This window comes from Zalophus californianus, chromosome 17 (genome assembly GCF_009762305.2).
Source record: "Zalophus californianus isolate mZalCal1 chromosome 17, mZalCal1.pri.v2, whole genome shotgun sequence".
Taxonomy (NCBI): domain Eukaryota; kingdom Metazoa; phylum Chordata; class Mammalia; order Carnivora; family Otariidae; genus Zalophus; species Zalophus californianus.
In genome coordinates this window covers 34,358,048-34,375,343 of record NC_045611.1, presented here as the reverse complement: position 1 = coordinate 34,375,343, position 17,296 = coordinate 34,358,048, and positions in this window count along the sequence as shown.

Here is a 17,296-nt window from a genome sequence, read left to right as displayed (position 1 = left end):
GTATTTAGGAAAGTGCAGGAGTGGTACTGCTCAGAGTCAGATTCTGATTCCACTATAGTCTAAACGTTGGATCTTGTAAGTTATTTAGCTTTCCCAAGCCTCAGTTTCTGTATGTGTGAAATGGGAAAATAGTCCCTGTATCACGGTGTGTGAAAAACACTTGGCACGATGCCTGACACACGGTAGACCCTCACATGTTAGCTATTGTCAGTATTAATAGGCAGGGTTTGTCTGTGCATGTGCATATCTGTGTCTGTATCTATTTCTATAATCATAAAGTTCAGAGTTAAATAATTGCTGCATCTATCCTACAAATACTACTGATAGTCTTTGGCCCCCGGTACAGCTCTGACTCTTTGCCCAGCTTATTTTCAACTTCTGAAGAGTTACAGTCCATGTGTTAAGTGTTACATTTACACTTTCTTTTTGGTTACCAGAGTTACAGCTTATCAACAGCTCTCTTAAATTCTCCACGCCTGTTTTCTATCACTTGTCTCCCGGAACCATCCACTTGGCAAAGCTCTTGGCTCTCCCTCTCAGTGTGTTTTTCCTTCTGGTCACCTGATATTATGCCTGCCTCATCTGCTGTTTTTGTTCTCCTTGGCTTCTCCTCCTTCTTTGGCAGGAATAGCAAATGGTTTTCATTGCTTGTGCCAGTTCAGATAACCCGGAGAGCTACACTGAGGCTTCTAAGGCCATGTCTGTGGTCAGTGGGGCAAAGCATCATGATTGATTAGCAATGCCTGCCACTAATATGGGAGGGGAATATAGGGCTGCGTGTGGTAGCCATTTGCCATTCTTATTTGGGCAAAGGAAACACTGTGACATCTTTTTGCAGCTTTACTATAAATCTTCAAGCAAAATCAAATGTAGGCTAAAATACAAAGTTAAATCATCTAATACAGTATACCACAATTTGGACAGGTGCTAAAAAATGATTTCTTCTCACTCTCTCTCTCTCATAGCCAGAAGGAGCATCTATATCCCCCTGTCTTTGGGGAGCTGGGAGGCCTTAGTAAAGAATGTTCTTCCTTCTCTCTAGAAAGCACAAGCTCCAATAGAAAGATTGTTCCAGCACTAATACTAAATTTGCTGAGTAAACTCAGAGATCAGTTTGGTTAAAAGAAGAGCCAGGCATTCTAAGAGATGATAAGTGAGGACTTTGTGGTATGGCTGGTATCACTGGCCTAGGACCAATCCTAAGTGACAGGCTTGCTCACCTCCTCAAAGGCCTAAACAAGGTCACCTTATCTTGTCTCCATACTTCAGGAAGAAGTGTCCAGGTTAGTGTTAACTTGTGAGCAGAGGGCTTAAAAGGGTCCATGCCCAGGTGCTAATACTCATACCACAGTTCCTGAAGATCTTGCCAGAACCAGGCTGGGTGATGGGCACCCACATCAGGTTCTGATACTGACTCCTGACCAGATGTGGATAAAGCCCCTGCCCAGGTCTGTATACCCTGCCCCAGCATGGACCCATGACTGGGTCTTGAGGTCTCTTTGCTCAGAAAAGTCTCTCCTCAGTGAGAAGGCACAGGGCCAGCAAGGCCACTGACCCCATCTGCCTGACCATTCTTCTTTTGGCTACTTCCATGAGCTCTCCCAACAACAGTGATGACCTTGTCTGTGACTGTAGCCACAACATCCTTTATAGCCTGCAAGGCCTTGGGCAAGCTTCCCAACTGCTCTGTACCTCAGTGTCCTCATCTATAAGATGGAGATTATACTAAGAGCACCTACTTTGTAGGGTTGTTTTCAAAATTAGAGGGGTTAACACATGTGAAGTTCTCAGAACAGTATCTAGCACATGATGAATGCTTCCAATGTTAACTATTATCATTAGAAGTGCTTTTCCTCTTGCCCTATGTGACCCTCACAACACTATGAGGTCAGATGGGACAACAGGGTTAGAATTCTCTTTATAGGACAGAACTAAAGTTTTAGAGGGTGAGGGTCTTTGTCCTAGGGCACCCTGCCAGGCCAGGTGCTGGGCCAGAGCCCAGTTCTTTTGAGTCCTTGTCTGGAACTCTGGGTGAGGCCGCCTATGATTTTTAGTACTTGATCCCAGACCACACCGGTGACTGATTTTGCCTTGCCTTTGAATTTTTCACTAAAAAAGGATTTTATAAACAATCTGAGATCTTGGCTATGTCAAAGTCAGATTGGAATATGCAATTCCATTTATATATTTAAATATGTTGAGTATACACCTTGGTGTTACTATTGATGATTTGGCATCCTTGAGAAAGAGAATGGGTAAAGACATTTTGTCTTTTTATGTCTGTCATGGAACTGCTGTTATTATTGGCTCTGAGACTATTCTAATTCCTTTGTACCATCATCCTGTTTTCCTGTTGAGGAACCCCGTCTGTTATGGGGCAAGGGGCGGGGCTCTTATTCCTTACTCTTCTTGTTTCCAAGGGAAGGGGCTTCTACCAGAGTTAACACTCCTGGTCCTCCCCTTATCTAACCTTCATCCATCCCCAGGGAGAGGGAGTGACTTACCTATTTGGTGCATTGAAGAGAGGAGCTGTGCACTCCTACTTCTCTCTCAGGGAATGCACAGCCCCTTCTCTTCTAAGCCATGATTCTACAAGGTCAAGGCCCTAAGGGGCACACCTCTTGTTATCCAGTTCTGCTTGTGATAAGCTGGCTGTTTCTGGGATTTCAGTATATAGAAGCCTGTTGTGGAACACTGAAACTACATTCCATAAACCTAGTTTTACCAGTAATAATTGTGATGTTTTGAGTTCTGTCTGCCTGACTCTGAATCCATCTCTCAAGTATTCTGAACTCAGGCAGAGGAAAGAGGGAGTGGTGTTTATTAGCCCCCCTCAACCCCCAACATCCTCCCCCACTCCCCAAGTCTGGTCTGCCAGATGCTCCCAGGGTCCCGTGAGCATATTCCCTATCCCTTTGACCACACTGACTGGTTCAGAAGGGGCACGGTATCCAAGCTGACTCAATAAGATGCTATCTCTGCATAGTTTTGATTTCTGCTGGAATTACTCAGAGGAGCATATAAACCAAGACTCAGGTGAGATTTTTCCCATCACAGAAGAGCCTTCCTGAGTAGAACTGATACCAAGTAGGCAGAACCAGAAGATGGAAGGGGACAGAAACCAAATGACAGTGACCATAAATCTCCTCCACTGCTTGAGCTGACATGAGTTGATCTTCGTCACTTGCAAACAGAGAGCCTTGGTTACACAATGCTTCTCTCTAATAATTTAGTAGAAAAGCCCCTCAACTTGCTAATGGGACCCCCATCGCACCCTGCCCATGATATTGTCTATATTTACCATACATATTCAGTTCCATGGATAATTCTATGGCCCTAGATATTGTAAAGGGACAAGTTTGAGCCTTATCTGTTGAGTGGACTCAATGTACTTTCATGTCATAATTAATCACAGAAGTTAATGTATATGTGGTCCCTTTTACCTTCAGCATAGTTTATATGATTCTGGAGCTAATTACCAGTTTCTATTATTCTCTCAAAACACATCACAAAGGTGCCTCACCACTCCCCATGACCCCTGCACTAAACCTCACTGTGGGCCAGAGGAGAGAGCAGTTTCAGTCTGGTCTTGACTGTCATCATCTTCTGGGGACTTCTTTATTTCTTTCTTTTTTAAAAATCATGTCAGATAGATGGTAAATATAAACCCAAGGACGTGATGGAGGGAAGTGTTCACATTTGTATGGCCAGGGTGTGGTCTCAGCAGGGGCCCCCTGAGATGGGTGTAACCTAGTCCTGCAGATGAGAAATCAAGGCTCAGATCTCTGGCCATAACTTGTGCAACACTCATGACTGCCCGGCTCCAAAGCCTGGGATTTTGGCCAAAGTGCCATCCCAGCCCTTCGGGCACAGACTCTCAGTGCCTAGGGGGCAGAGAATGCTTCCATCCTCCCAAGCTCTGAGGCCCATTTTGCCATAGGTCATGCCAGCAGGGAGTAAGTTCTCTATTCTCTGAACCTCGAGCATTCCCTTCCTTTATTCCTTCTTTGGTCTTAGCCTATACTGATTTGTAGTGAGGCATTTTTCTTCATCCTCCCACCAGAAAGGTTGTGACAATATTGCTAAGAAGACTCAAGCTGGTAAGAGTGAAATCAGGACAGACTCATTGCCAGTACTAAGTGGGATCACAAAGGTGATAGGGCTTTAAGGCTGGTGATGCATATGTATATGGCACCTGCTGTGTCTGAAGCCTCTCACTGTTCTTACACACTATGCCTGGAACCGTGAGATGATAAAACTTTTTTTGGTGGGGGGAGCAATTTGGCACTATACATCAAATTTAAATGTGCATACATAGGATATTAGTTTGCTAAGGCTGCCATAATAAAGTACCAACAACTGGGTAGTTTAACCTACAGAAATTTATTGTCTTATTGTAGGTCTGGAGTTGAAAGTCCAATATCAAGGTGTCAGCAGGGTTTGTTCCTTCTGAAGGCTGTGAGAGAGAAATCTGCTCCATGCCTCTCCAAGGTTTTAGTGGTGTGCAGGCAATCTTTGGCTTTGCATACTTGAAGAAACACCATCCCAATCTGATTTCATCTTCATATGGCATAAGCCCCATGGGCTTATCTGTGTCCTAATTTCCACTTTTTATAAGGACGTCAGTCACATTGGATTAGGGCCCACACTAATGACCTCAACTTAACTAATTACATTTGCAATGACCCCATTTCCAAATAAGTTCACATTCTGAGGTACTGAGCGTTAGGATTTTAACATATGAATCAGGAGTATGGGACATATTTCAATCCATAACACCTAGAAATTTCACTTCTAAGAAGTTACCCTGCCAATCTACTTGCATGTGTTCACAGAGAAGTATTTTAAAAAATGGTTTGGCAAAAGCAAAATTGGAATGCTATGCATTAAAAAAGAAGGAGGTAGATCTATATGTACCACTATGAACTGATTTCCAAGGTATATTATTAAATAAAGAAGCATCTTATAAAAGGTGGTGTGCTCATAAAACAGAACATAACTCTGATTTATGGAAATGTCCATAGAACTAATCAGAAGGATGCATGAACCAAACTGTTGACAGTGGTAGGCTCTGGGGAGAAGCAAGGGAATAAGGGTGGATAAAGGGCCATCTGGGGTTTCTTGGCACACTTCTGATCATTTAAAACTTTTTATAATGAGAAGGGACTCACATATTACTTGAGTAATACAAATAAAAATTGTTTCCTTTCCATACCCAGTGGTCAAGCTGGACCCAAAGAATGTAGTTCTTAAACCACATGGTCCTCAGAGGGTCTCCATGGCTCCATGGAAAAAGTGGTTCTCAGAGCCTGGGCAGGACTGAATCATTCTCTGTTCACTGGGCACCAAGAGCCTGTGCCCAGAGGGCTGGGGTGACACTATGGCCAAGAGCCCAGACTTTGGAGTTGGGCAGTCATGAGTGCTGCACAAGTTATGGCCACAGCTCTGAGCCTTGGTTTCTCATCTGCAGGACTGGGTTGACACCCATTGCAGGGGGCCCCTTCTGAGACTACACCTTGGCCAGATGCCTATGTTCATATTAGCTCACATTTCACTTATGAACCAGAAAATATGTCTAAAATTTGCCTGAAGCACTAGCCCAGAATGCTGACATCTCAATCAGGCATTTGTGAGCTCTTTAAGAAAAAGCAAAGCTCTTGAGTTGGGCCTGAAGAAATGGGTAGAATTTAGTAGGTGGGGAGAGGGGAACAGTGGGACTCTGATAGGAGAAGTAGAAACACCCCTTCCACCTCCCCACATAGTCCTCTGCCTTCTCTGTATTTAAGAGTATTTTTTCTCAGACTATCTTCACTTGTTTTCCCATTTTTTCTTTTTTACTATTTACATATGTATACATAGTTGACCCATGAACAACACGGGCTTGAACTATGTGAGTCCACTTATATATGGATTATTTTGATAAATACAGAATGGTATTTGTAAATGTATTTTCCCTTCCTTATGATTATTTTAATAACATTTTCTTTTCTCTAGCTTACTTTATTGTAAGAATACAGTATATAATACGTATAACATCCAAAATCTGTGTTAATCGACTGTTTATGTTCTTGGTAAGGCTTCTGATCAACATTAGGCTATTAGTAGTTAAGTTTTGGGGGCTCAAAAGTTATATATAGATTTTTGACTGTGCAGGGGATCAGAGCCCCTAACTCCCACATAGTTTAAGGATCAACTCTACTTGTATGTTATCTTTATATTATTGGAAAGACATGTGCATATACATTAATCTCGTGTGTGTGTGTGTTTGTGTGTATTGTGAAAAATGGGGAGGGGATAGAGAGAGGGGAAAGAGAGAGAATTTCTAATTTCAATTCATTTCAGATTGGTTAATCAATGAAGAAATGGGATCAAAACTAATTAACTAGAAATTCTGATTCCATGAGATATGTCACAAATATCCCTCATAAATGACTGGCTTTCGAAAAGATAGAGTCCAATAAAGTTCCCTTAAACTGAACATTATTCAAATAGTCCTCTAATCTCTCTTTTGGGGATTCAAAAGACCTTCAAGGCCTCAGTGTGTCTCAGGGTCACCATTATAAACAACTGTGAGTCGTGAAAACAGGTTGATTATTTGAGTGTTCTGGGTGTTTGGATCTGGATAAAAAAGGAACTGATGTTTCTATCTTATTCATCCAGTGATCTGGTGGGTTACAGCTCTGTCTGCTGCCTGTGTAATTAATCGTAGGGTTTAGCTAATGCCTCCTAAATTAATGCAATTATCAGTGTCTCCGAATAACCACCTTCGTGCAGTGCTATCAAAACACACTGTTGATAGATCTGCAGCCAAGACGCTCTGAGACTGGAGTTGGGATTGATTTTAATTAACTTGTTTCTCATATTACAAAGGTGGGAAAAATACTGATTCTCAGTAGCTTCAGATTAAAAGAATGGGAGACGGGGTGTGTGGATAGGCAGAGACTCATGAAAATAATAGCTACAAGGTATTTTTGTTCCAAAGCCTCCATGTCCACGTGCTGTGTTTTATTACCGCAGTTGGCCAGGGCTCAGCCCAGAACCCGTTAGCTTGCACTCTGCTTCTCATTCCAGAACTTCAGTCTAAGGAGCCCCTGATTTAATTTGCTTTGGGCTGAAGTGTGGCACAGTCTCAGGAGCAGGGCAAACTTTCTTCTCTTTGCCTCTTCCATCCTGATATTTCATTAAATATTTCATTAAATGTAGAGCTCTGGAACTAAAATAAGGTGAAAGAAAAAGCTTTTTTTTATGTTTGATCTTGTTTTATGCTGCGGCTTCACTTTTAAAGGCTCATGTTTCCAGAAACACGGCCCAGTCTCTTGGTGTGGAAGGAGCTTCTTCTCCCCTGGGAGAGGTATCCATTCTTGGCCTTGGTCATGAAGCAGCATCATGTTGCACGTTGTTTTCCAATGTGTTCTGCTGAGTATTGGTCTGCAAGATGGTCACTGGAAAAAGTAAAGGTCAAATAAGTTTGGAAAATATTGTATATCCCAGCATATTTTCCCCCTCCCACCACCTAATTTCCAATGTACCATAACATATCAAAGGCTCTGAGAAGTCCTGCATCAGGCAAACATGTTTATCCTTGTTCAACCCCAGGGCTACCCATAATTGACCACAGACCTCTTCACTTGGACTTCATCCCTATTAGCACTGGGCAGAAATAGTGTTAGGTAGAATCCAACTGAGGTACTCTCCTGCTGAGAGGAGAATCTGTGATCAGGGCCTTACCAGGAGACCTTCATTTTCCCCAGCTTTGTCACCACTTACTGTGTAACCTTGGCAAGGTGCTTCCTCTCTCTGGACCTCAGATTTCTCTTATGCGCAAAGAGGTTCTGCTCTTGGACTCTATGCTTCTGCTGGGACTACAGACCAGTCAACTTGGTTGAAAATCAGAAGATAAGAAGGTACAGAGAAAAAGGGGGAGACGCTAATTGAAAGAAAGAAGAGAGAGAAAAGAAAGGGACAAGGCTTCATAGTGAGACCATCTTGAAGAAGATGGTTTTCTTTGTAGAGGGTTAGGACTAGCAGTAAAGAATCTGAGATTCCCTCTTCTACTAGCCTCTGGTGCTGTCAGGAAGGGGGCAGACTGACCATCCTCCATGTCTACAATGCCAACATGGGTTCTAGAAAGCTCCTCCACCACCAGGAGCTGCTAGTTTTGCAGCCAGTATTCCTGCTGCCCACCCAACATTCCTATTTCCCAGCAACTGTCAGTGGCTGTCATCTGATCAGGACACAAATGCAGTGTAGCCCAGTGGGAGGGACCCCTGCTCTCATTCCTATAGCTTGAGGCTGTTCCTTTTCCAGGAGAATGCCATTGTCACTGCAGTGGAAAACTCCTACCCCAGAGGTCAGCCAACTTGGCTTCAGGCAACCCAGTAGGAAGACTGTTATGTTGCAACAGCTGAAAACAGAGGATTGATAATTCTCAATGTGACTCTTGTTATGACCTTCTTCATATGCCCCAATAGGGGGGATTTATTGGTATGAACAAAGGGAAGGGTGGAGAGGCAGACTGAGATTTCTGTTCTCAGCAGAGTCTCTTTCTGAGTTGCCTCCCACTCTGCTCAGATCTGTTTTTCTAGGAGAAGGGTCTGGCTAATAGTATTAATCATCATTTTAATAAAATTTTAAATTTTAAATAAAAATTACTTTAATATGGATGAAAATCACTTTAAAAAGTCTAATCACATGGAGACTTCATTGTGGGCCAGACACTGAGCAGGCCACCTATACCTGATCTTACCTCCTCTTCCTGCAAGCCCATGTGGTTGGCACTGCTATTGTCCCATTGTAGAGACAAGGACCCAGAGACCAGAGTGGGCAGTTTCTCATCATCTGCCTGCTTAGAGCAGAAGCTCCAGCCTTGGCTGTCCCTCTTACTTAATCTCCAGATTCAAATGCCCCCTTGATCAAAAGGAGAGATTTTGACTGGTCCGTGTGGTATTTTACTGATCCTTCTGACATCTCAGATGGTCGGCTGTCTTTCCAGGTTCAGATTTCTTTTATTAACTGGTCAGTGGTTGCTCTTCCAACAGCATGGCCCTTCTGGTTCCTTGTGTCACTGAGAGATGCCCACTGGGTGGGAGTCTCTGTGACAGTGGCTGACAGGTGGAGCACATTGACACAGCCCTGAGCAGTCCCACCTCACCTCCTTCTGAGGGTTATTTCCAGTGAGCTGATCTGCCCTATATCACATGACCCTGCTACTCTGGCTATAGCCGTAGGATCTGCCAAGGTGAGAAAGTTCAGGCAGGCCAGCAAACCATAGAAAAGTTCGGTGTGCAAGTTCTGCCAGCCAGAGCTTCCTAGACTTGTGACCATTGGCTAAATCTATCATATCCTCCCTTTTGAGAACTTTGAACTTGACCTGTAGAGACTGAGAAATTGGTAGAAAGTGGGGTCCAAGACAAAGAACCACAGAAAGAAAAAGGTGGAAGGCATGAGGGGGACAGAAGACAAAGGGGAAACAAGGTGGTGGCGGTGGGAATGGCGGGGGCAGAAATGAGAAGAGATGGGGCAGCACAATGGGAGAGAGGCACTTGGGACCAGGAAGTAAAGGGTGGTCCTGGTGAGGGAAGAACACAAGGTCCAGTGCTGGAGTTGCCCCTCAACCCCGCATCTGTCCTGGGTCCCAGAGTGGAGCTGCTAACTTTCCCTACTCTGCCCTATATTCTCACATTAATCCTATGTAACCTGTGTGAGGGCCTGGAACATGACTCTGGCCCTAGGAGCCAGAAAACCAAGGGAATGCACCTCATGACTCTCCCGCCCTGCTAATGACTTCAGCTCATTAGGTGAACTGGCTGCTCTTCCCTGTCCAACTGAATCACTTTCCAGTCCCCTTCCTGTCCAGTCCATCATCAGAGGAGACCTGATGTGATGCTCAGAGGCTCACTCTCTCCCCTGTCACTTGCCCCTCCCTGTTCTCCCTCCCTGTCTCCATCCCTCTTTCTCTGTCTTGGTTTTTCTCTCAAATGAGATTTCAGAGCTACTTGGAATGAGACAATGAAGGAGCCATGCTCTTTAAAAACACTGTCTGACAAAGTTATGGGAGGATTTTACTTGATAAAGAGAGAGCCAGAGAGAGAATTTCCTGAAGAAACCTGTCAAGTAGTTTCTTACACCAACCTGCATGTCCTGCTGGCTGGGCTGTCAGTCTTTGGTGGAAGCAGAAGGAAAATCTCTCATTGTGCTCATTGGACTGAAGGCATTTATGTCGTATCAGTGCTGCCCCCTGATTATCCCAGACCCCCTTTTAGGAATGTCCCAGCCCAGTGGGTCTGAGGTGGGCTTGAGGCTTTGAGACTGGAGAGGCAAATGTCCAGGAGAGAGTTCTCAATGATTGCCCCAACCCTACTGACTCACTATTTATTAACGATTTTCAGGAAGGGACAAACTGATGTCATTTCTCCTGGTCTCAAAAACCACACAGATTCTCTTATACATCAGACCACCAATGACCACACAGCAAACCATAATTTCTAGGGACATATCTCAGAAACGAAGACCCTGTCACTCCCAACCTTCTTAACCCTTGGTCTTGTATTATTTAGGATTATCTGGTTGCCAGTGACAGAAATCATCCCCACTAATCTAAATTAAAAAAAGAAATTCATTACAAGGATAGGAGGTGGCTCATAGGAAAAGCCTGACTACAAAACTTTGAGGAGACAGAACCAGGCCAGTTCTGGTGAACGAGTCAACAGAAAATGATGGGCAATCTGTTCAAGTCATCACTAGTAGGATGAATCAGGAACCAGCATTTTCTGTCCCTGTGTCACTGCTCAACGCTCAAGTTCTCATCGGATAGAAGGACTAATTGGCCTGGTTGGGGTGATATACCAGGCATTGCCAGGATCATCTTGATTGGCAGTCCTACACAGACTGCATGCTGTGAGGAAAGGGGAAAACCAAGGTTTGTTCCCAGAGGAAGGGGACATGGGGCTAGGAGTCACAGCATTATCTCTTGACCACCAATCCTGATTTTCTATGAATGTCTTTGTTCCATCCTCCCTGCTCTACTGTACCATTCATGAATTTGGCCCTTCCCAACATTCTTCCTGATGTTCTCACCTCAGGTCTCCACTCAGTTACTCATTTACTCATCCAAGAAGAGTACACTGAATACCTACCAGGGGTCATACACTGCATGGGAGCTCCATCTCTGTGCCCCCACTGATCTTAGCATTCTCTGTAGTCCCCTCCATTCCTTGGGTCAGTGAAACCTCCTGCCTTATCTTAGCTCAGTCCATCTCTTTGATGTCCAAGTCTGGCCAGTTCTAGGTCTATTCCACGTGGGAAGGATGAGAAAGAATTTGGGAAAATGTGACTCTCTGTATAAGTAAAGGGTTTGTGGTAACCTTCAACCATTAGTACCAGGGAGTGAGTCAGTATGTGTCCCTTAGTTGGGGCAGATCCTTTTGCATGAGGGGATGGGAAAGAAAAGGTGTGCCATCTGGAACATTAATGAAGGCAGCTTAGTTGGGTGAGGGGATTGTGCTAATCACATAGGGTCTTGGACACCTCAGTGGAAGTAGGGGAACATCCAGACAGAAGTGAAGAATAGGACAGTATGAAGGAGAAAAATGATACCTGATTCGGAGTCCAAGGAGTGACCTCTGTATCTTAACCATATTGTCCACCAGCTGGGTCCTCAGGTCCCTAATGGGGTCTGTCTCCTAAGTTCTGCCCAGATGGAAAAAAACGCAGTCTTCAGATCTGATGTGTTCTTTCCACTCCAGATCATGTTGGATTCACATTTCCTCTTTATGCCAAAGCCAAAGGAAACAATTGCAACAGCCTGTCACTTAAATCACAGGAGATGTATTACTTTCAACCAGCTTGTTATAAGAGGAGCATCATACTTGCTCGCAAAGATGGAAGCCGAGCTCACAGTGTCCTTGGCAGCCTGTCAAGAGGTCATCTATCATCATCACCACTCATGCCCACCTTTGTGGCAGTCACTGGCCAAGCATGGAGCAGGCTTCTGACCCTTGGTGTGAAGCCTAGAAAGAGAATTTAGAATCATGTCCTCCAAGGGAGAGGGACATTTAGATCTATAGACCCCAATCCCCAATTTTTTACAGTTTGTGGGGATCACGTTGATGGTTTCTCTAGAACTAGAAGACTATCATTCAAAATGATCTTAGATAATTATTCTCTGGTCATTTGAAAGCGGGAATGGAATACAACTGCCCCTCCACAGATATACAATCAAGGAGGGCCGGCCAGGTTGGATGCTCGCTGGGCCATGGGAAGTCAGGCAGTCTGGGGTTGGCTGTTACACTTTGCAGTGCTGGTTGGTGATACAAGCAGATTTGGGAGAAAATGGGGAGTTAAGAGGCCAGTGACATACATAGAGAACTAGGGGAGTCTTGGTTCTGCCTTTGGCTGAGACATCTCTCCAATATCTTTTTAGGCTATGAACCAGGGCTGTTTCCTAGAGCACAAAGATCAATGACCAGGGCACAGAATGTGGTGGGTACAGCACTCCAACTCCCCAGAATGGCAGGTGACAAGTCTTAAAATTATGTCTGGGGATGTCTGTGCTGAGTATGAAAAACGCAACCTGTGGAGGATTATAGCAAGTCATTTGGCATCTATCTTAGTCTGTTGAGGCTGCTACAACAAAATACCAGAGACTGAGTAGCTTATAAACAACAGAAATTTATTTCTCACAGTTTTGGAGGCTGAAAGTTCAAGATCAGGATCTCAAGCATGATTGAGTTCTGGTGAAAGCTCTCTTCTGGGTTGCAGACTTCTTGTTGTAACCTCACATTCTAGAAGGGTTGAGCTAGTTCTCCAGGGCCTCTTTTCTAAGGACAGTAACCCCATCTATGAGGGCTGTACTCTCTCCAGCAAATCATCTCCCAAAGGCCCCACCTCCTAATACCATCATCTGGAGTCTTAAGTTTTCAAGGTATGAATTTGGGAAGGACACAAACATTCAGACCACAGCAGCACCTGTGAGCATCTGGAAGTAATATCTACCTCTCTACATTGTGGTAAGGTCTCAAAGATCTAATAGAAGTATCCTGAAAACTCTCCTGTGTCACATAAATGTTAGCTGTATGGCTATACAAGAATAATCAGAGGGAATTTAAACTGGTCTTGTGTTCCCCTACAGCAGCTAGAATGGCTTCTTTCGTCAGCATGAATTCTTATTTAGCCAGTTCCCATGCCCCTGGAACTAAACTTTAGGTTGTCCCAGGCAGAGGCCACATTTTACTCTATGCATTCCTCGGTGCTTAGAATGAGACCAGGAACCTGAAAGGAGTTCAATAAACACCTGTAAAATGCATTATGAATATTCAGAAGGGATGCAGAATGAAAACTACAGACTATCAAACTTACATGCCTTCAAGGGTCACACAAATAATGTCCATGAGTGACGTGGGTTGGGTGGAATCCAATAGGAAAGCACGGGAACTGTGCTAACTGCAGAGGACAGGTCATATTTCTCAGAGACAGCTTCTTGTTTTCAGCTATTTGTTGCCAGGAGGGAATGTAAGCCCAGTAAATCCAAATCTTCAGAGTATTTTGAGCAAAGCCTGAATTCTACATTGTAAAAATGATGACCTCATATTTATAAAGTTCTGGCAACTAATTCAAATACAAAAACAAAACAAGACAAAGCAGTATGTGGATCCCTCAAAACACATCTGTTGGCCAGGTTTGGTGTGAGACCCACCATTATGAGACTTTAAAATACTACCTCTTCCTTTCATAGATGAGAAGACAAAGGCCAGAGATGGGGAGTGGCTCACCCATGGAGGCAGAGCTGGTGATAAGCAGAGGGTTGTGGTGAGGAAGGAGGCAAAGAAGTGTTTGAGAGCATCCCTGCACCTCCTGCCTTCCAGGAAGGCAGGACTCCTTTTCCTCTTTCCCTGGGGTCCCCGTGCTTCCTTATCCAGCCTGCTGGAAAGAGGGTCCAGAAAGGGCAGGCCACAGTCCCTAATCTACTTGCCATGAAGAAGTTGCTCTCATGTTCTCTGCATGAAGAGCACTCATTGTGGGTCCACCTCCCTGATTAGCCTTGGCACTGACAAATGCAACAAGAGGAAAGGACAGAACTGTGGAGCTTCAGAGGAAAGGGGCTTCTTAGGGGCTGGGTCCCTGGCCTTGGCCCTGGCAGTCCGAAAACAGGCAGCCTGGCAAGCCTAGTAACTACGCAGACAGGCAGAAGAGGGGTAGGGAGGAGGGACTTAGGAAGCCACAGTGAAGAGTAATGAGGCCTCTCCCAAGCCCTCCCTCCACCCCAGGAGCTGTTGCCTGAGACCCTGGGATGATTTGTTTGCCCACAAATCCGAATGGGATGACAAGCAAATCATCCGATTGGCTGAGAATGACTGGTTAATTAGGAAATAAAATCGGAGCCTGTGTGCTCAGAGCTGTTTGTGGGTTTGTGGGAGTCTGTTTGCTTTGTTTTATTGAGTGGGTGGCTCTCACCATCATGATAATAGAGAGCTGATGAACAGAGAAAACACAGGAAATCATTTGGCCTTCAGCCCAAAAAGAGGGCTGGAGGGATGAAGATTTCAGTGTTGGAGGAGGGGACAGCAGCTGTTCCCATCAGTGCAAACCAGGACTCAGCTCTTCTCAGCCAGAACAGACCTCCCTGCCCAGGCCCAGGACACCCACCCTGGGTCCCTCCCAAGCTTCAGCTGCCCCTACTGCCTCCTAACTCAAGTGTAGGTCCAAGCTGGTAATCGGGTGAGGCTATGATCTCTGTGGGGAAGCTTATACCATGTAAGGATCCTCTTTAAGTAAAAAAAGAACACGAATTTAGGTATGAAAATGAATATTGATTTAGAATGAAAAAAGGAATTCATTATGAATAAGAATGATTTTAAAAACTGACAAGATCCACAAATAGCAGAAAAATAATAATGTATTAATTAACTGCTGGTACACCTCTAAAATACTTTTTTATTCTCTGCAAGTTTTGGCTTCATACTCTGTTTGCTTCTTTATATGCAATGATTTTTCTATAGAGAGAATAGATTCTTTGTGCAGAAGAAAGCTTTCAGTTTGGTGAGGTATAAATGAGAATGAATGCCTTCACTTCCCATGGTACAGGTCTGAGGATTAGAACAATGTCCCACATGCTAGCTTCGACCTCTGTCCATTCCCTCACTTTCTTCTGGTGTTGAGTATGACTGGACATGTTCTTCTCAAGATATGACCCCTGGCCTTATACCTTCATGTTGTGATGCCAGGTGAATCAGTAAGAGTGAGAATTGGAATATCCCTAGAAGCCATTCCCATGCCAGAAGAGCTGGCAACAGCTTTGCTCTACATGAAATTAACCGAAAGCCCTATACCTATATCCCACTATACTCATGCTAAATGTTACTCTAACCCAACTTCTTAGCCAGGTCCCTAGATACCCACAGCTCACCAACACTGCCTGATGGGAGCACATTGCAAGGGAAAGAAACAGCAGTCTTAGCTGATGTGGCTCAAATGTCTTCTTCTTGCAACCTTTACAAAAACATCTGGGCATGTGAACCTATTGTTAGTGGCCCTCCCAGGGCTTTGGAAGGGAGCTGTTGCATGCAAGGACCCTGGAATTCCATTAGCTTTGTGGTGATTCCAGTTCTGTTAATAATCAGACTCTGCAAGCCCTTTTGTTTTGCCTCTCCTCCATCTCACATCTTCTCCAGAGTGGAATTCAAATTCCCAGCCCCGATCCACACTGGTTGTATAGCTTTCAGGAAGCCACCAGACCTAGCTAAGCTATGGTCCCCTTTCCTCAATGATGGGAAAGCTCTAGTTGCAAAGAGGAGGCAAGTTTTCTCCCTTTCATGGGAGTATTTGGCAAAGGGAAGAGCAAAGTCAGGTTGAACAAGTACAAGCATCATTTGGGAATTGCTACCGACCTTTAAGATGATTTGGCTTGGTATTGCCCTAAGTCTACCCCGTGGAACATGAGTCAGCTGCTCGGGTGACAATATTTATTGAACACCCTCTATAAGCTAGACACTCATCAGAGCAATAAGACTATAGCAGGGAATAATGAAAAAGGCCCTGCCCTCAAGGAGCTTATTTCAGTTGTAGGAGAGGCAGGGAAGACACTTGAAAAAAATAATGTTGATGCAGGTAAATGTAAGTGGAGAAGATAGTAAATAGAGACTACTGGTAGAGAAGGGGAAGGCTACTGAAGCAGGAGAGCAATGACTTCCTGGAGACCTGAGCAAGGAGGAGGGACAGCCATGTGATTATCTGGAAAAGGAGTAGTCCAGGCAGAGGGCTCTGATCTGCAGCAGTCCTGGCCAGTGTGAGGAGCAGATGGAAGACACAGCAGATGGCAGAGGACAAAGGGAGATGGTTTGTTAAGGGAGCCTGAGTCAGAGCATGAGCAACTTTGAACTGAAGTAGGGAGTAGGTGTTTTATTCAAATTGGGCTGAGAAGCCACTGCAACAAACAGGTGCATGATAGGATCTGCTATGAATAATAATAAGATAATTCTGGTCTTCAAGAAGACTCCTTTATATGGGTATAGAAGTGAAGCTAAGAGATCAATTGGGAGACCATCATGTCAGTCAAGCTGAGGGATTATGGTGGCTGGGTTGGGATGATAGAGGTGGACATGGAGAGAGATAGTGGGATTCAGGATATAGTTTGGAGGCAAAACCAATAGGATAAACATTTGGACTGGATGTGGGTTGTAAGGAAAACAAAGGGTTCAAGGATGACTTCCACATGTTTTTTGTGGGGTTTTTTTAGCCTGAAAAGCTGGATAAATGTTGGTACCATTTAAAGGTTGAGGAGCTTTGAGGGGTGGGTGTTCTTAGTTGGAGCAGCAGATTTGGGAGGTGAATTAGTTGTCTCTTGCTATGTAACAAATTACCCCAAAGCTTGAAGACTGCCAACAATAAGTATTTATTAACTCTCCCAGTTTCTGTGGGTCATGCATTTGGGAATGAATTAGTTGGAAGTGCTGGTTTGGGGTGTCTCCTGAGGTTGCAGTCTTCTGAAGGCTTGACTGATGCTGAAGGACCTGCTTCCAAAGTATTTCTCTTACATGGTGGGCAATTTCGTGTGAAGTCTCAGTTCTTCCCCACATGGGCTTCTCTGTAGGACTGTTGAGTGTCCTCACAATATGGCAGCTGGCATCCTTCTGTGGGAGCAATCTAAGAGGGAGTGAGGTGGAAGCTACAGGGTTCCTTCTAGCTTAGCCTTGGAAGTGACATACAGTCACATCTGCAGTATCCTGTTGGACATAGCCTATTCAATGTAGGAGGGACTACACAAGGGTGGGAAGCATACATGCCATTTTTTTTGCTTGGC